This window comes from Bos taurus, chromosome 1, assembly GCF_002263795.3.
Source record: "Bos taurus isolate L1 Dominette 01449 registration number 42190680 breed Hereford chromosome 1, ARS-UCD2.0, whole genome shotgun sequence".
In the NCBI taxonomy this organism is placed as follows: Eukaryota; Metazoa; Chordata; class Mammalia; order Artiodactyla; family Bovidae; genus Bos; species Bos taurus.
Genome location: NC_037328.1, coordinates 88,712,589 through 88,732,266, shown reverse-complemented (window position 1 = coordinate 88,732,266; position 19,678 = coordinate 88,712,589). Strand labels below are relative to the sequence as shown.

The following is a 19,678-nucleotide window of genomic DNA, read 5'->3' as shown; positions in this document are numbered from 1 at the left end:
AGTTGGTTCTTCAAAACAGGTGGGCAAAGTATTGGAGCTTCAGCTTTGGCATCAGTCCTCGAAATGAGTATTCACGGTTGATTTCCTTTAGGACTGACTGGTTTGATCTTCTTGCTGTGCAAGGGACTCTCAAGAGCCTTCTCTAGAACCATAGTTTGAAAGCATCCATTCTTTAGCACTCAGCCAAGGCATTGTGATGATGCTAGAATATCATGTGTGAGAAGAGTTGCCAGTCCAGGTTCGATGCACAATGCTGGATGCTTGGGGCTGGTGCACTGGGACGGCCCGGGGGGATGCTATGGGGAGGGAGGAGGGAGGAGGGTTCAGGATGGGGAACACGTGTGTGCCTGTGGTGGATTCATTTTGATGTTTGGCAAAACTAATACAATTATGTAAAGTTTAAAAATAAAATAAAATTTAAAAAAAATAACAAAAAAAAAAAATAAATGGAGCTCAGGTTGAAGAATTGCCCCAGCACATTCTGAATCACTAAAAATTTAAAGGCCTTTAAACTGCATGGGAGCTCAAATTCTTAAGCCTTCATGACACAACTTTTTTAAAAAATTATGTATTTATTTATTTTTGGCTGTGCTGGGTCTTCATTGCTATGCCAGCTTTTTCTCTAGTTGTGGCAAGAGGTAGCAAGTAGTTCTCTGCTCTTTGTTGCACTGTGTGGCCTTCTCATTGCAGTGGCTTCTTTTGTTGTGGAGCACGGGCTCCAGGCTCTTGGGCTTCAATAGTTGTGTGACATGGGCTCAGTAGTTGCAGCTCCCAGGCTCTGGAGCACAGACTCAGTAGCTGTGGGGCATGGGCTTAGTTGCTCCTCGGCATGTGGGATCTTCCCGGACCAAGGACTGAACTCACATGCCCTGCATTGGCAGGGGAATTCTTTACCTCTGAGCCACCAGGGCAGCCCCATGGCACAACTTTTCAGTTCAAACTACTTTTGAGTTTTTATCATATGACAGGAAAATTTGCATTATATCCCCAAATAACCCACAAGGAATATACGTACAGTCAAGAATCTCTCAGACTCCAAAAGGCAGGAACAAACTGACAGAGGTAGGATGGAACCCAGAGCTCTTGGGTTTCAAAATCCATGGTTTCTTCACTCCTCCCAGCTATTCCCCTTATAGCAGGTTAACTACAACTGAAGTGGGGAAAGTGCGTCTCCTGAAGTACGTGGGTTTAATGCTGTCTGACTGTAGTGGTTAATGTGGTTAACTCTGGAGGCCCACTGGGAGTGTGCTCAGAGCTTTGGGGCCACTCCAGGGGAGTGGATCTGTGTGCTGTCATCAAGCAGCCAGGTTCTACTAACGGCTGGAGGAGAAGGAGACTAGGAAGTTGTTTGCTTTGTATTGGTACATAGGAGACAGAGGCATCCAACACCTTTACAGTAATCTACATTCAAAGGGGACATGTTTGAAGGGGATGTGATCTAATTAATACCTTTGAGTTTTGTAAGACAGCTCGACCCTGTGGAAAGGGTGAGAGTGGGTCCAGGGGAGCAGGCTAAGCCAGCAGTTGATGACCTGGGTTTAAGTCAAGCTCTGCTGGGATGCCAGCCAGCTATAGGCTGGTTCTTTATCTATCCTGTGCTGCTGGTCAGGGAAGCCACTCAACTGCATTAGGCTTCAGGTTACCCAATAGACTTAAATGCATGGGAATGATCTGATGGCACCTTGAAATAAATGCAAACAATGCAAAAGCACTACACAAACCCTGGAGCATTATTTTTCCTTTAATATTTTAAGATTGTCTGTCAGATAGGCTTGTCAGATAGCAGCTCAGGAGGGTCTATTATCCATCCCAGATCCAAGCTCATGCTGTAGTCTGTACTGCAGCCCACCTGTGCAGGCATGCTAAGTTGCTTCAGTCGTGCCTGACTCTTTGTGACCCCATGGACTGTAGCCTGCCAGGCTCCTCTGTCCATGGGATTCTCCAGGCAAGAATACTGGAGTGGGTTGCCATGCCCTCCTCCATGGGATCTTCCCAACAGAAATCGAACCCTCATCTCTTATGTCTCCTGTATTAGCAGGCAGTTTCTTTACCACTAGCACCACTTGGGAAGCCCATCTACCTCCATATATGCAAAGCTCATAACTAAGAATAAGACTTAGTTATCAGTATTTTCCATCTGACTGCATAATTACAAGAATTGATTAGAAAGTCTCTTTTTAGTTCATTCATATCTCCAGGGTAGACAGAGACTGAGGCAACTATAATTGCAGAGGCTAGAGAAAGTGTGAGGCTTTGAATTGGTGTATATAAAATGAAAAAAAAAAAAAAAAAGTTGTCCAGTTAAATTAGTGTGAGTTTTTATTCACTTGTTTGTGATTCTCTATTATAGCCTTGGAGACTCATAAACAAATTTTCATGTAATCTACTTTTTCTCTTTCTCTCCACATGTGCATAAGGATGAAATTGTTATAAGGATGAAATTTCACAAACCAAAATTAATCTCCTAATATGTATTTATTCCTAATGCAATAACTGGCTAGAACATTGGAAGATTATTTGAGCCATACAATATGATCAAATAAATATGCAGGGACCTAAATTGCAGAAATGAAATCTTGACGTCTAGAAACTTCCCTCAAGATGTGGCTTAAAGAATGAATCACGGCCCAAGAAGCATAGAGTCCTAAGTATATGGCAGAATTTGACCCTATTTTATTCTTACTCGTACTTTGTAGATTAAAATAGTATTTTAACTTGAAATAAACAAATACATGTATCTTGTTTATTTCTCCCTACCCCCCAAAAGATAAGAGCAAAATAAAGTTATCTTTAGTCTGCAGCTGCTCCCGGAACCATCAAAAGATAGCACCGGTAAATAATGCAGCCCATAAAAAGCTTTGAAGTCCACAAAAGATGTTCTTCCTTTGCAAGAGGTGGGGCAGCAGCATTAAGTGAACAGAATGAGAAACAGCAAAGCCCATCATCTCTAGTGACGGTCTATGCATCTATCCACAACACGACGTTCTTAGAAATATGAGTCCCATTATTTTAGTTGCTCTGCTCACCATAAATCATTAATTTAGCAAATACAAATGGGGTTTTACCCTGAACTAGGCAGGTGGGTTTTAATAGCAGTATGAGCACAGAGGAACCAAATTCGTCTATCCAGGTAAGTCAGGGGGTTCTTAAAGGAAGTGATGTTTTATGTGAGCCTGATGATCAAGTAAACAAATGTGGCACATGTTCCAAGGAGAGGGGGCAACATGAGTCAAGTCTTTTTCAAAAATACTTATTTATTTATTTGGCTGTGCTGGGTCTTTGTTCCAGCACACAGGATCTTTAGTTGTGGCATGTGGGATCTAGTTCCCTGACCAGGGATCAAACCCGGGGCCCCCTGCATTGAGAATGTGGAGTCTCAGCCACTGGACCACCAGGGAAGTCCCAACATGAGTAAAGTCTTAAAGATATACAAGTGCATGGGAGACTAAAGTAATGGGTGAAAAAACTCCAGTGTAGCTAGAGCATAAGATACCTAGCAGGGAAGGGTAGAAGATGGTGCTGGAGAAATACATGGGGATGGAAAAGTTCATATTGGAAGCTAAGGAATTTAAGCTTTAACTTGAAAGCTGTGCAGAACCATTGGAGGTTTCTATACATGAGGGTGACATGATCAAAACAGTGAGAGTTTTGTTTACTTTATCAATTTTGTTGAAGTACAATATATATAAACTATAGGTTATAGAATAAGTGTACACTTGTAGAATTGCACAAAGTGAATGCAGCCATGCGACACAGTACAAGTAACCAGGAACTATCTAACCAGTAACCAAGTAACCAGTAATCCAGTCAAGACACAGAATACTGTCAGCTCCACAGAAGACTCCCCACATTCTCTTCCTATCATTGATAGCCCCTCCCCCTCCAAAGGTCACCACCATTCTCCTAACTTCTAATACTATTGATTAATTTTGTTGGTTTTTGAACTCCATATCAGTGGAACACCATGGTACATGTGTTCGATTCCTTTTCCTCACTATTTGTAAGATTTATACATGTTGTGGCAGAATTGAAGTTTATTCATTTACATCGTTGTATTGTATCTCATGGTACTAATATGCCACAAATTAACACTTGTAATATTGAGAGAACCATTTGGGCTATTTCCAAATTGAAACTATTAACAAGGCTGTTACGAGCATCTCACAAATCTTTTGGTATATGCTTTCATTTCTGTTGAGTACAGAAGGAGTGCATTTACTGGGTCAAATGGTATGCCATTAATCAGCTCTAGTAGATACTGCTGAACATTTGCCCAAGACCTGCTCCAATTCACACTGCCCCCAGCAGTCTATGTGAATGCCCAGTTGCTCCACCACCTCACCGATCTTGGTGCTGTCTTTTTCATTTCAGCTTTCATCCATGTGTATGGTAGTATCCTGCAGTGTATTTTGAACAGTGTGGTAGTGGAGAGAGACTAGAGGTGACCAGTTAGAGAACTATGGAAGAAAATCAGGAATGAAGCATTGCAAGCATGGATCCAGGACAGTGCCAATAAGAAAGTCACATCCCCTTTTGTCACCTGTCATGCACACCCAGATGAAAGAGTACGTGCAGGAACTCCACAATTCTGTGTGAAATGCTTCTCACCGTCTCATGCATACCTGCACTTTCTACCTTCAGTAAGATAATTTCCGTTTATATGAAATCCTTAATCCCAAAGCCCTTTCAAATGAAGTAAAAGAAATGCAGCCCAGTCCATGTCAGTCAGCAGAAGAGAGAAAACAAAGGCCCAGGGGTGCTTTTCCCACCAGCCTGGTCAGGGCCAGGAGGCAAGGCTTGCCAGGTTGGGGAGCGCCTGCCTGCACCTTCCCTTTGCCTGCCTGCACCCCAGGCAGGCTTGTGCCCAAGTGCCAGCTCTTCATCAGACATCCAGGAGGGTGACAAGGAGCTTGTGGGGAGACCTAGGAGAGAAACAGCACCCAGCTAAGCCCCTTCACCAGGGCGACTGGGTGAGGACTAGGTGAGTTCAGTCCAGGCACCTGACTTGAGAGATGTCACTGTCCTCTGAGTAGCTTGACTAGTGATGATCACTCGCTATGGCACCAGAAAGGGTTTTGTTTGTGAATTTTAGGTGCTTTAAGACAGTTTTCAGGAAGTTGGCAGGCCATAGAATTTAGGAAACCACTTCAGAGGCCAGGGTCTGAGAGGTGTCAGAGAGGCAGTCTGCTCTTGGACCACACCCTGGGCTCCTGGGCCAGACGGAGGCAGCAGCCCCTCCAGTCGGTTCACTGTTCAATAATTTCCCTACCGTCAGCTTCAGAAACCAGTTCCGCTGGGGCACAGCTCTTTACCACCCTCACAGAGGGGCATTTCCCGAGCTGAGCCCTGACACTTGGTGTCCTGCAGGGGGTCTCCTTGGGAAGGTCTCAAAGGCAGCCCAGTCCATCAGTTAGCAGAAGAGAGAAAACAAAAGGCCCAGGAGTGCTTTTCCCACCAGCCTGGTCAGGGCCAGGAGGCAAGGCTTGCCTTTATATTTATGTTATAAAATAAATAAAATAACAATTCCACTATTTGGAATTGGAATAGTGAAGGAAGTTCATAAACGTCTTTCCTACTGGACCATCTTACAGAACTGGAGGGTATTCTTTTTTTAGATGCATGTAAAAGTAAGCTTCTTCTCTCTTTCTTTTTTTTTTGTTAACTTCTTTCAAATTGTATCTCTCAGTCCATCGATGTGTTTTTAGCTTTCCTTGTGATCCCTAAGTAATTTGAACTTTGAAGCCTGTACCTTATATTCTCTCAGCAACTCATCTCCTTTCTCAAATCTGCTGCTTTTCCTTCTGGGTTGCATTTCCTATTTCTACTGATAGCATCATTTTTGCCACCAGTCACTGACTCAGAGCCTTGGGGCATCTTTAATCCCTGCTTCTACCTCCAACCCTGCCCACATGCTCCATCCAAGTCCTCTCACATCACATCTCACCTTCCTGCTTCTACCCTTCTGGCTCAGGTCCTCCTGCCTGGGAACCTTGCTAGTCCCCAGGCTGGAGTGCTCACTTCCAATGTCACCATTCTGATTGTCTCACTGAAAGTTCAACCTTCCATATACATGCATAATTTATTTTCAAATTCTTATATTTATAAATGTCAAAGGTTCTCCAGTGCTTCCAGAATAAAATGCAAACTCTGTTACATTACCTTCAAAGCCTTCTGAGTAAATGCTCTAACTCACCCTTCCAACATTTTCCACTTCTCCTCATATGTACTTTAGAGTCTAGTCCAACAGACTTCAAATTATATATATTTTTGGAACCCTAGTGTTTATGGAAATGCTATAGAATCCATGTCAGGAACTAACAGTGGGAAAGGAGATGCTGAACAGCTAAACTTCTGTCTCTAATTTTATTCTATTTATTAAATTTAATATTTATATTATACTTACTGCATACAACTATTACACTTAACTCTTACATACAAAAGTCCCACTGTTTTAAGGAAATAGTAATGAGTTGTAAACCACCACTCTCCTATAACTGCAAACTTCAGAGAGAGCTCTGAACATCCGACCCCAGGTAACCATCTTTCACCACTGTACTCTCCAGAACTGCCTGAATTGCCCTTCATTCTCCCCACTCTGCTCCATATGTCCACATCAGCATCTCTTCTAACCCCATCTTAAATGCCTGTCTTCCATCACTAATGCCAGAGAGGCCCTTTCGGTTTCAACTCTGGAGCCCTGAAGGGAGAGGCTGCAGAAAAGCTCTGTATGTTGGCAGGTTTCTATTATGGTGCACACAGGGATCACAGGCAGGCAAGCTGGAGAATCCCCCCAAAAAGACAAAAAAGGGAAAAACCTCTTTGAAGCACTCTGCCTCTCCACTTCTTTCAAATGAAATTCTTATGTTATCAACAGAGAGGCAAACTCTGTGGTCAGAAGGCTCACTCATGTGGCCATTTCCAGCCAATCACCTTAGTTTCTATCCATGACTCTACTTTAACTCCTCATACCCATCACCCTTTTGGGGGAACATCCTTTGAAAAGAGATTCTTACCCTTATTATAAACTTTCCCTCCCTGTATGTGCTCTCGGCTATGCCCCCCTACCCATTGATCCAGCCATCTTTCCCACCTATCTTCCATAAATTCACCCAGAACCCTCCGTCTCAGTGTTTTGAACTAGAAACCTTCACACTTGGTTGAATTCATGTTTTTGATGGAATAATTTCAAAGACTCAAAGTATCAAGTTGAATTAGGGAAGATATCTGAGGTGCAAACTGGTCAAGAGTTAAGGAAATTCAACAGATAAAAAGGACCGAGTAGGAAACTAAATGAAGAGCCAAAAGGAAATGAATCAAACCTGTGTTGGACAAAATTGAAGACAAAGCAAGCAAAAACCCTAGGTATTCTGGAAGCCACGACAGTAGCATGAGACAGGAAAGACAAATATCTGACCTGATGCTAAAATGGGGGCAGCCCAGTCTCAGTCTTTTCCGTGGTTCTTCTGGGAATGAGCAGTTCTTACCAACAGATGTTAAAAGGAATGGCAAGGACTTAACCTGGTGTAACACCAAGTGTGGTAGCAGCAGGAAGTTCTATAATTCTTACACTACTTAAGTGAAAAAAAATATTTCCCATAGAGGCAGCATAAGATGTCATTAACTTACTTCATTCAGAAAGATTGCGTTCAGATGTTATTAGACTCCTTATACAACCACGAAAATAATGAGAAAGGCAAAGATATTAACATGCAGCTAAAGCCTTGTCTGTATACCCAAACCAATGTGATGACTTTTATTGATAATCAGTTGAACTCCAGGGAGGAAAAATGGTTACTTCATTCAACAAGCATGCACTGATCAATTAAGTGATGCATTAAGAAACAGTTCCATAAAAAATGGTTGACATTGTGTATGTCTCACTGTATGTTTGTCTATGTATTCAATCAAAACTAGGAAATGTCAATAAAATAACAAGCCTTTGGCTATCATGGCCAGCCAGAATGCACTTAGATGCTCTTGATCTATGACTTCTAAGGGCCTTTGGTCTTAAAAACAAGGGACCAGAACAAAGATTTGTTTCTAAATCCACTCTTAGGAAAAATAATGAAAATAACACAGTCTGGAAAAGATGAAGCTCTATGTGTGCATACGTGTGTGTGCACTTGTCCCACTAGGGGTGAAAGGACACCAGAGCTCAGAAATGAATCACCACCTCTAGAACCGAAGCACCTGCAGCCACTAACTTCATTTCCGTGGAAATGAGGTGGTTCAGCCATGCACAGAAATTAAAGTGTACAGGGGAAGAAAGTGCTAAACACAATATGAATTGCAGTAGAATCTAAAATGCCAGTGGTTCTATTATTGTGTGCTTTATGGGATCATGAGGCAAAACAGTCTGGGTCATGACAGCTAAAAATCAGACCACTGAAAATCGAGTGGAAACAGTCCCATCTGGAAAAGGCTGGCATCTGTATTACAGGAAAATGGAGAGAAATAGAGAAATCTTCTCAGAAATCTATTGTTTCAACAAAGAATGCCCTTCTAAATCAGTAGGGAAATTTCTGCTACGAGAACTTGTGTCTAAATCTCCTTCTACATAGACTCTAATCTTCTGACTTTCCGTTGAGTGAATCAGCCAGCTGTGTCTGTGCCATTCTTGGGAACATTCTTGGGTATGGCAAATGTGATCAGCATGGCCACGAGATGAGAGGCTGTGGTTAAGTAGTGTGCAGGAAGCCTGCCGAGGAAGAAAAGATGGCTCGTTAGGGCCAACAATCACCTAAGGCTTTAAAAATATTCAATATTACCTAAGGACCCCTGGTCCTCCCCCAATAGCCTGCATATACTCAGGGTGAGGCTAAAAAAGATTTAAGAGGGACTTTTCATGAAGACAACTTATTATTCTGAGGACCCTGAGGGGAACTGGGTTTAAGTAGGAGACGCCATGACTCCATGCAGACTTGGGAAGATCACTCAGGTGGGTTGGATGGTTTGCAATAGGAAAAGAAAAGACAGACAGCTCAGGTAGTTAGTGTATGTGTCCCTGCTCCCAGACAACAAAACCCTCCTGTTGCCCTCTGGCTACTCAGACCCAGTTCCGTGGTCCTCTGCCTCCTCTGAACTAAGCGTCAGGCTTTGGTTCAGAACTGGGGATCATAAATTAGAATTCTACAACAGTGATTTGAAACCAAGTGTGATCAGGCATGGGGGTTATGTCTGCAAGGGAGCACAGGAATTTCTTAGCAAGGAGATTTCAAATTACATCAGCAACTGATTGGACCCCCCACCTCCTCTGCACATCCCCTACACACACCTGGAATTCTGAAACCTCCTCTTGGAGAAGCCTGGATCTTCTTCGCCACCCTCACAAGGAGGATTCAAGCCATGACCAGCTGTGAGGATGATGGGAGTGTCATTTGCTCAGGTGTGACTGGAGGCAGGAGAAGACTGAAAATCAGCTGAATGTGGGGTGGTGTCGCTCTGCTCCCTGTTTTGAAGCCCAGAGAATAACTTATTCCATGTGGGCTATTGTCTTTCCCCCATTCTAAACAGAGCATTTTAGGATTTGAGGAAGAGGAGTCAAAGGATGGTTATCACTGGTTAACAGTGAATTCTATTAAGAGAGGTATTGAATCCTGATTGTGTTGCCTTTCAATAGCTTGTGAAAACAACAGGGGAGCTATGAAAGTAATTCACAAAACTAATTTGCTGCTTTGACTAACACTCTGTCTGTAAACCCATCTGACTCCTATTTCTGTGTCTTCTCCCTCATCCCCTATTTCTTCTCTTCATCTCTACCTATTCTTCACAATGACTTGCCTCTTCATCCAACTAATAACCATTTGAATAGTAAAACAATAACTAAAATTTGTCTTTATATGAAATTATCAGGTGAAAATATTCAAATTTAGACTCCAGAACATTCTATCTGCCGATATGGAGATGAACTGCATATGTACAAATTCTCACTGTCAACCAAAAGAAAATAAAAAAGAAAGAGAAGACTTTATCCGGGGTCCTAAGAACTGCAGTTCAGGGATTCCCAGTGGTTAAGACTTCACCTTCCAAACGATGTAGGTTTGATCCCTGGTTGGGGAGCGAAGACCCCATATGCTCTTGGCCAAAAAAACAAAAACCACGGAAGCAATATTGCAACAAATTCAATAAAGACTTAAACAAAAAAGAATTGCAATCCAAGATACACAGATTTGGGTAAAACCAAAAAGAGTGTCCCAGGGAAGAGACAGGGTCAGGGGTTTATAAAGGCAAAAGCCAGAAGTTGTGCTCTGACACAGGAAAGAAAATATTAGTCCTTAAGGGATGGCTGTCAGGAGATTTTTTCAGGGTAAGTTCCGATAGGCATCTTGAGTTCCTGGCAGATGTCTTAGATGCCTTTCTTAGGAAAATACGAGGTCAAAAGGACAGATTCCATCCAGGCTGAGACTGCAGAAATCACACTTTCTCAAGGGCCTCCTGGCTCCATTTTAGAGAGCTGTCTTAGCAATACCTAGTTCATTTGTATTTTATTTTCACATCACAAAGAACAGATGACTGAGTAAGAAATGAGCATACTGCCCATTCCCAGTATGATTGCACAAATGGCAGAATCCAGGAGACAGAAGGATCTGTCTCTTTTCACTTCCTAAATACATGCTCTTCTCTCTTCTCTGTGTGCCTCTGTGTATAGTTCACCGTATTTAAAAAATTCTTATTTCCCATTCCCCTTTCAATTTACCATCATATGTATTTCAGCAATTTTGACATATGATAACATTTTACTGTTTAATTCACCATCTTTCTCCTGTGTGGAGATCATCATACTGAGTTACAGGACATAATTTTTTACAAGTTTAGACTCTTATAAAATTCTTCTCTGTCCTCTGCAAGATATAGCTTCCCTTCCCTCCCTCATTCTGTCCTGTCAACATCCTTGCCATTATTCAAGACCTAGCTCAAATCACACATTCTCTAAGAAATGTCCCTAAATCTTTGAGTCAAAATTAATCTTTTCTTTCCATTTATTTTTATAGCACTATGGACTTATATTTTTTACTCCCCCTTCCATCCAGTCATGCATTCACTCACTGTTATGAACTGAATCATGTCTCCTTCAAATTCATACACTGAAGCTCCCATTGTGACTACATTTGAAGACAGAACCTTTAAAGGAGGTAATAAAGGTGAAATTAGGTCATAAGGGCAGGGCTCTAATTCTATAGGACAGTGTCCTCGTAAGAAGACGAAGAAACCTGTGGTGGGCGGGGCATGCACACAGAGAATGTGGTCATCTGCTAGCCTAGGAGCGAAGCCTCAGGAGAAACCAAATCTACCAACACCCTGATCTTGAACTTCCAGCCTCCAGACTGTGAGAAAATAAATTTCTGTTGTTTTAGCCACCCAGGATGTGGTGTTTTGTTATGGCAAACCTAGGAAACTAATAGGATTATCCAGCGTTCACTGTGAGCTTACTGTACCTGAGGCCTCTTCATCATGGCCCCTGTAGGACACAGCCTGATCTGCAGAAGTTACACTGATTCGTGAGACTTCTCTCCCCTGCCCTAAAGCAAGTTCTTTGTGGACAGGTCTGACTCAGAGCTGAGCACAGCCCTGTGGTAGACTAGACCCTTACTCATCTGCTGAACTCAGATGAAACCTGGCTCATGATACACATCGGCTCTGGGGAAGAGCCAGGCGTTCAGTTTGACAGACGACATTCCCTTTCCTTGCGGCGTGTCTCAGCCCCTTCTCTGAGCAGTCACACCGCACACTTCTATCTGACATTTTCTGCCTGAGCCCTCCTGACACCTGAACTAAGAAGTTTCTGAGCTCAGGGAGTACAGTTCATGATGAGGTTTTTGGCCATGGCCACAGTTACTAGCTTTGCCTTCCACCCAGGTGACTGTCAGCCTAAGAAAGTCAACAGTGTTTTATGTCCACTACTTTTCCTCTCAGGCACACCTTGCTTTCCTTTGTACTATTTCAGGTTGTCTCATTTGAAAAAGAAGAAACAAGATGTATAAAAACCCTCTCTCTTCACCCCTTTTAGCTTTTTACAGTTGACTGTGAAAGACTGTCCAAGTTCAGGAAAATTTATTTTTGCCATTTAAATAATCTAATCTTCACAAACCTTTTAACACTCAAACAAAAACCATTTAAGACACAGCAAGATAATTAATATTGAAAATAGTCTCCACAGGGGATCTGCATACCTACCCGCCCACACTTTGCATTTGGAGGAAGTATCCAGTTGTAGTTTTAAGTTGAAAGGTTTGTCTCACCAACATGAATTCTATTTTAATAAACCTTTCTTTCCACGTACTTTACAAATTGATTAATTTAACTGGCCAAATACTAATTAAAACTGCATTAGGAAATGGTTTGTATTCAACAGCTTTGCTAATATTCTTGTTAATGTTTTCAAAACCCATTGAGTCAGAAAATCAACACCATGGAGTCTATTTCTCTGCCGCAGCCTCCCTCGTACACTGTACAAACTCAATGGTGTTGATGGGAACTGCACTGGGAGACGAGAGCCGAACCAGGAGGAGGAGAGAAGTCATTATCTAAAGGCCAAATGCCACTGGAAGCATTACAAGCAAATTCAAGATGCATACAAGCATAAAAATATCCCTTCCCCTAGAATTCACCTTGACTTCCACAAATTGAGAGCTTTCAGTGGAACTGGAGCAAGACTGATAAAAACCCTGCCTAGTAGGAACCCCCTGCCTCCCCCTTCCTACACTGTTCCTCCCTGACCTCTCTCTGTGCCAAAACTTTTTTTTCTGCCAGAGAAACAGTTCCAATTCATCTGTCCCTAAGGCAGAAGTTCTTACTCTGAAGTTCATGGGCAGGCTTGTGCAAATCTATGAACTTCCAAAACTGGGAATGTATGAACATATTTCTGGAAAGAGGATGCATAACTCTCAACAGACCTTTAAAGATATCTATGACCTTAGAAACATCAGAAATAAGAAAAATCTCTTCACCCCACAGGATGCTCTTTTCTCCCTTACTACACTCCAGTTAAACTGGCTTATTGCCTTTCACAGACAAGGTAGGCAGTGCCTTCTCCCCATCAAGTCTCTGCACTTGTGTGTTCAGTTCAGTTTAGTCGCTCAGTCATGTCCGACTCTTTGCAACCCCATGAATTGCAGCACACTAGGCCTCCCTGTCCATCACCAACTCCTGGAGTTCACCCAAACTCACATCCATCGAGTCAGTGATGCCATCCAGCCATCTCATCCTCTGTTGTCCCCTTCTCCTCCTGCCTCCAATCCCTCCCAGCATCAGAATCTTTTCCAATGAGTCAACTCTTCGCATGAGGTGGCCAAAGTACTGGAGTTTCAGCTTTAGCATCATTCCTTCCAAAGAAATCCCAGGGCTGATCTCCTTCAGAATGGACTGGTTGGATCTCCTTGCAGTCCAAGGGACTCTCAAGAGTCTTCTCCAACACCACAGTTCAAAAGCATCAATTCTTCGGCACTCAGCTTTCTTCACAGTCCAACTCTCACATCCATACATGACCACAGGAAAAACCATAGCCTTGACTAGACGAACCTTTGTTGGCAAAGTAATGTCTCTGCTTTTGAATATGCTATCTAGGTTGGTCATAACTTTTCTTCCAAGGAGTAAGCGTCTTTTAATTTCATGGCTGCAGTCATGCACTCCAAAACCTGCAGTGATTTGGGAGCCCCAAAAAATAAAGTCTGACACTGTTTCCACTGTTTTCCTATCTATTTCCCATGAAGTGGTGTGTCCTACACCCAGAATATTCTCCACGAAAAGTGAAAGTGAAGTCGCTCAGTTGTGTCCAACTCTTTGCGACCCCACGGACTGTAGCCTAACAGGCTCCTCCGTCCACGGGATTTTCCAGGCAAGAATACTGGAGTGGGTTGCCATTTCCTTCTCCAGGAGATCTTCCCAACCCAGGGATTGAACCCAGGTCTCCCATGTTGTAGGCAGACACTTTACCATTTGAGCCACCAGGGAAGTAGAATATTCTCTACATCCGCAGTCTAATTCTCTTACTCATCCTTTGGGTATTTGCGTAACTATCAGTCTCACTGCCTCCTCCTCCACATTACTCCCCCTCTTATCTTTCAAGACACTTATCACAGTCTATAACTTAATATCTGTGTAATTATATGGCTACCATTTTGTCTCACATTAGACTGTAAGCTCCATAAGGATAGGAATCATGCCTGTCTCCTTCAACATTTTATCAGAACTTAGAACATTATATACAACTCATGTTTTCTGTGTAGATGGAAAATGCATGAATAATAAATGAATTAATGAGTATCCCAAGCCCTACTTTTCACAAAGCCTCCTATATCTAAACTGACTTATGCAATCTTCTTAATTTTATGAAATTCTAAGTTCTCAAGCACATAGAGAGTGACACCATTTATTTGAACACTGTTTCTTATCACCTGCTATTTCATCTAAGTAAGTGTACTCAGCTGACCTAAGAGTTCTTTGGGATGGAGATGGGCCTTACTCTCCTTTCATAGCTCCCATCTCACTTGGCTCATTGTTGCGAACATACTAGCAAATAATCAGATGCTGTCTGATACCCCAAAGTAAGTCAGCCAACTATAGCTCAGTCTGTTCCACACTAATTTACAGTAATGATAAAGAAAACATAAGACTTGCCTCCTCAATGATCATCAGCTTCCTGAAAGCCTGGCTTTTCCTTCTCCCCTAGAACATATAGGGTGGTACATGATCCTCAGCACATTCAGCCAGCTCTACAGAGGCCGTAACGTGTAGCACAGGACTAAGCAGTCAGTAGACATATTTTCCAGAGACCTTAAAAAAGGTTTAAATGGGAAAAATATTAAGACCAGTCTGAGTTTTCTTACCTCCTTTGCTTTTCCTGAGTTGCAACTTCGCCACTTGACTTCCCTGGTGGCTCAGTGGTAAAGAATCTGCCTGCAGTGCAGGAAACCCAGGTTTGATCCCTGGGTTAGGAAGATCTCCTGGAGAAGGAAATGGCACTCCAGTTCTCTTGCCTGGAAAATCCCATGGAGAGAGGAGCCTGGCGGGCTACAGTCTACGGGGTTGCAAAAGAGTTGGGTGTAACTTAGCGGCTGAAAAACAAACTTTCCCACTCAGAAGACTGAAGAACATCACAATATCCCCCACTGGGGCACCTGACTAGGCATCCTTTGGGGCGCCTGGCCCCGCGTCTTACAGCTGTATTTGACTCAGTTAATTTGTATCACTCAGTTCTCATGCTCCAACAATGTGTTCTTCTCACTTAGAAGCCTGCGATATGAACTACAGGAATAGTCCGTATCTTTCTCACTTACTTCCCAGCTTCTGTTCATGTTCAAGACAAACCTATATACTTAATCTGGCAGTAGACTGACTGATGGGTAAATTCTGAACAGGCTAGGAAGAGAAGGATCAAAATGGATTACTGTGCCTGGATGCCCAGAAACTCAGGCAATGGGCATATTTCATAACTCAATCAACAAGGACCTGAAGGCAGCATTTGTCCTGTATCATTATTTATGATCAACAAAGCAGGGGCAAAATGCACAGAGTTTGTGAACCAGAAGAGATCCTGTTTAATACCCTGAAAAGATATTAAGATAATATAGCAACTATAAAGTCGGTATTGTTCTTGCGCCTTGGGATGTACCATGCACTCAGAACTAGAACAGGCAATGGTACACCTCCTTTGGGAGGTCATGATATTAAATTGTGTGTCTTTTTATTAATGTTGGCCACATTTCTATCTAGGAGAGCACATAACAGTACCAATTTCCAGGTAGAACATCAAACATAAAAATTCTGCAGGTAGCGTACTATGTTTTGTCACAAAATTGCCCTAGTATAAACCCCATGTATTAATTTGCTTGCGCTGCCAGAACAAGATGCCACAGATGAGAAGACTTGAACAACAGAAATCAATTTTCTCACAAGTCTAGAAAAACTATGACTTGAACTATGAGTTCAAGATCAAGGTGTCAACAAGTTGGCTTCTGAGGCCCCTCTCCTTGGGTTGCAGATGGCCACCATCTCACTGCGTTCTCACAGGTCTCCCCTTGGTCTATGTGCTGTCTGTGTCCTAATCTCTTCTTCTTATAAGGACATCAGTCATGTTGGATTAGGCCCCACCCATAAGACCTCCTTTTACCTTAATTACATCTTTAAAAGCCCTGCCTTGAAATACTCACATTCTGAGGCATTGAGGCTAGAAATTCAACACATGAATTTGGGAGAGACAAAGTTCAGCCCATAACACCCTTCTTCCTTGGACTCGCATTATCTTCTCCTAACCAGTCTCTCCACACCTTCAATCCCTTCCCCATCAAAATCATACTGTGGTCAGAAATCCTTCTTAAACACAGTTCTGACCTCCTCATGCCCCTGCTTGAAAAGAAATTAAAAACAAATTGCCTGAAGACAATGGAATGAAGTCCACCCTCTAGCTAACTACACAGTGTTGCTTCAGGTTCCAGTCTCATGTGTGTCTCTTCCGTTCCCCAACTAACTGAAAACCCCGCCTTCTCTGCACAGGTCTCTCACTTTACAGCTTGTGGGCAGGTCCTTTGATCCAGACTTCTTTCTGTAATACCTTGCCCTCCTCCACCTCCATCCCAGACACATCTACCCCAAACATCCTCCACTACCACCACCCTCCAGCAACACTATCATCCATGCCATCTTTCTAAGTCCAAGTTCAATTCGTTTTTTGAAGAATTCTCAAATTCTTCTTTCTGAAGGTATTCTCAAATACCTTCTTCAGGTAAATATTGTATATCTTGATACCTCCAATAGAAAGCAATAGAAGCAATGTCTCCTTCCAAACTCCTATTCTAATCAAATTAAGGCAACAATAGAATATAGAAAAAAAAATATGTTCTCTTCCTTGAAGACAGGATCTGTATTAATTTCCTGAGGCTTCTATAACAAATTACTACAAATTTGATAGTGTAAACAACATAAATTTATGCTGTTCTGGAGGCAAGAATTTTGAAACAAAAGTAAAGGCAGGGCAGTGCTCTCTCTTGAGAAATTAGGTAGAATTAGTTTCCTTCCTTTTCCAACATCTGGGGCTGTTAGCATGTCCCGACCTATGTCCACATCATTCCAATCCCAGCCTCCTCTGCTGTCTCCCTCTGTCTGTCAAATCTCCCTCTGACTTTCTCTCATAAAGACACTTTAGTGGGTTTAGGGCCCACCCACATAAATAACCCAGGATTCTCTCCTCTTTACAGAATTCTTAACTGTATCTGCAAAAATAATGTCATAGATTTGGGGAGTTAGGATATGGACATTTCTTTTGGGGGGTCATCATTCAAACTACTATAGAATTCTCAAATCTGATCCCATATCTATATCTAAACTGTATTTAACAGTGTCTTATATAACAGGGGTGCAACAAATACTTATGGTGTGGATGAATAACCAGTAAAGTAACCTGTTAGTTCAATCCTAACCATCGACAAATTGTTCATTGAATGAACAAACCGTTAGTCTGAAATAACACAATCAGTGGATTGATTTAGTGTTGCCAAGATAAAGCTTTTAAGCATCCCTCAATGCAGCACTGAAGAATTCATGCTTTTGAACCATGGTGTTGGAGAAGACTCTTGAGAGTCCCTTGGACTACAAGGAGATCTAACCAGTCAATCCTAAAGGAAATCAGTCCTGAATATTCATTGGAAGGACTGATGCTGAAGCTGAAACTCCAATACTTTGGCCACCTGATACAAAGAACTGACTCACTGAAAAAGACCCTGAAAAATAGTAGGGGCGAGAGGCGGGTGGGTTGGGACCGCCTCAGTACAGGCTGCCGGTGGTATCATGGCGACCCGGAACCCCCCTCCCCAAGAATATGAAAGTGATGATGATTCTTACGAAGTGTTGGATTTAACTGAGTATGCCAGAAGACATCACTGGTGGAATCGAGTGTTTGGCCACAGTTCCGGACCTACGGTAGAAAAATACTCGGTAGCCACCCAGATTGTAATGGGTGGAGTGAGTGGCTGGTATGCGGGATTTTTGTTCCAGAAAGTTGGAAAACTTGCAGCAACTGCAGTAGGTGGTGGCTTTCTTCTCCTTCAGATTGCCAGTCACAGTGGCTATGTGCAGATCGACTGGAAGAGAGTGGAAAAAGATGTAAACAAAGCAAAAAGACAGATTAAGAAATGAGCAAATAAGGCAGCACCTGAAATCAATAACATAATAGAAGAAGCAACAGAATTTGTCAACAGAACATTGTGATATCCAGTGGATTTGTGGGAGGCTTTTTGCTAGGCCTTGCATCTTAAGAATATGTTCTATCACAGTGAAGTCACCTCTGAGAAGAGAAGTGGTGGTGACAAGATGGTCTCATCATTACACATTGACAGATTCTCCAGGATGACAAGAAACAACTAGCTGGACAATACCCAACTCACTGCTTAGCATTTTGCCATCTGAAATTTAGCAGACTAGTATCTGCTATAAAATAACCTGTATGGTATATGGATAATAGTATCCCTGAGCAAAACATGGCTTTCATTATTTTTTAAGAATTTGTGTTTGTTTAAAATTTGAATATAAAACACTACTGTTGGATGTAGATATGGAGAGAAAATGAATTGTTGGATGTATTCCCCAGTAAAATATTATCCTCATTTTATTTAAATAAAATGTTTTCCATTGTGAAAAAAAAAAAAAAAGAAAAAGACCCTGAAAATGGGAAAGATTGAAAGCAGGAAGAGAAGTGGATGACAGAGGATGAGAAGGTTGGATGGCATCACCGAGTCGATGGACACGAGTTTGAGTAAGCTCTGGGAGTTGGTGATGTACAGGGAAGCCTGGCATGCTAGCCCATAGGGTCACAAAGAGTCAGACACGACTGAGCAACTAAACTGAACTGAACTGATGCAAAAAGGAAATGAAAATAATTGGTGGATCCTTGGTACAAATCTCTAAGTCAGATAAATTACTTATTGATAATTTTTACATCCTTTTAAATTTTTCATCTAGACACTTTTCACTCTTAATCAAAGAGAATTTTTTGTATGTTTTCATTACTGTTTCAGTATATTCTAAACACTTTAGTGCCAAGAATCCTGAAACATCTGATGACATTATTCTTATACAAAACAAAATAAAATTGACTCATATTGTTTTAATTCCACATGTTTATGAACATTTCTTACAGAGCACCAGATTTATATATTCCAGTAATAAAGTACATGTCATTAAGAATTTAAAATATAGCATCATTTTGCATGAAATCATCATTTATTTTGTAGGCAGATATTATAAATAGCATATATTGCAGCTTATAGTGGATATTTTAAAAAATAAATAAACTTTTATTTTTATTTTAGCATATCTATATTTTTGCAATGTAGAAAAACCTTTTTAAAACAATACCTTATGAGTGGGCAATACTTTATACCCTTCAACTATATTCCTGTGCTAATTTATCCCATTAAATCACTTAATAATCTTGAAAGGAAATTAAAACCCACTTTATTCAAATACCTAATCACTGACAAGGATCCTTTCAGAATGTAGTCTTATAATGATAAAATCCATTTCACAGAGAAGAAATATTCATCAGAACAAGTAAAGATAAATAAAAATTTTTCTAGAGTGTCTTAAAATCCAAGATCTCTCCATTCTGTCCCAAGATAAAAAGACATGTGACCCAGAAAAAAATCAGTGGAAAAGGTACATCTTTGGCATAACTGAATAATGACTT

At 41.7% G+C, this 19,678-nt stretch overlaps 1 long non-coding RNA gene and 1 pseudogene across 2 annotated transcripts; one reads left to right on the top strand and one right to left on the bottom strand.

The window, feature by feature from the left end:
- Positions 1-7,721: 7,721 nt before the first annotated feature.
- LOC112446999 (uncharacterized) lies at positions 7,722-11,140 on the bottom strand. 2 transcript variants are annotated; one of them, XR_003035023.2, is made up of 3 exons: positions 11,047-11,140; positions 9,275-9,391; positions 7,722-8,698 (listed from the first exon to the last, which is right to left on the bottom strand). It is a non-coding gene; the product is annotated as an uncharacterized lncRNA (long non-coding RNA). The 2 variants fall into 2 exon arrangements; XR_003035024.2 differs by having other exon boundaries at positions 9,275-9,448; positions 11,047-11,137.
- Positions 11,141-17,729: 6,589 nt separating this feature from the next.
- Positions 17,730-18,612, top strand: LOC101906426 (FUN14 domain-containing protein 1-like; annotated as a pseudogene).
- The last annotated feature ends 1,066 nt before the right edge of the window (positions 18,613-19,678 follow it).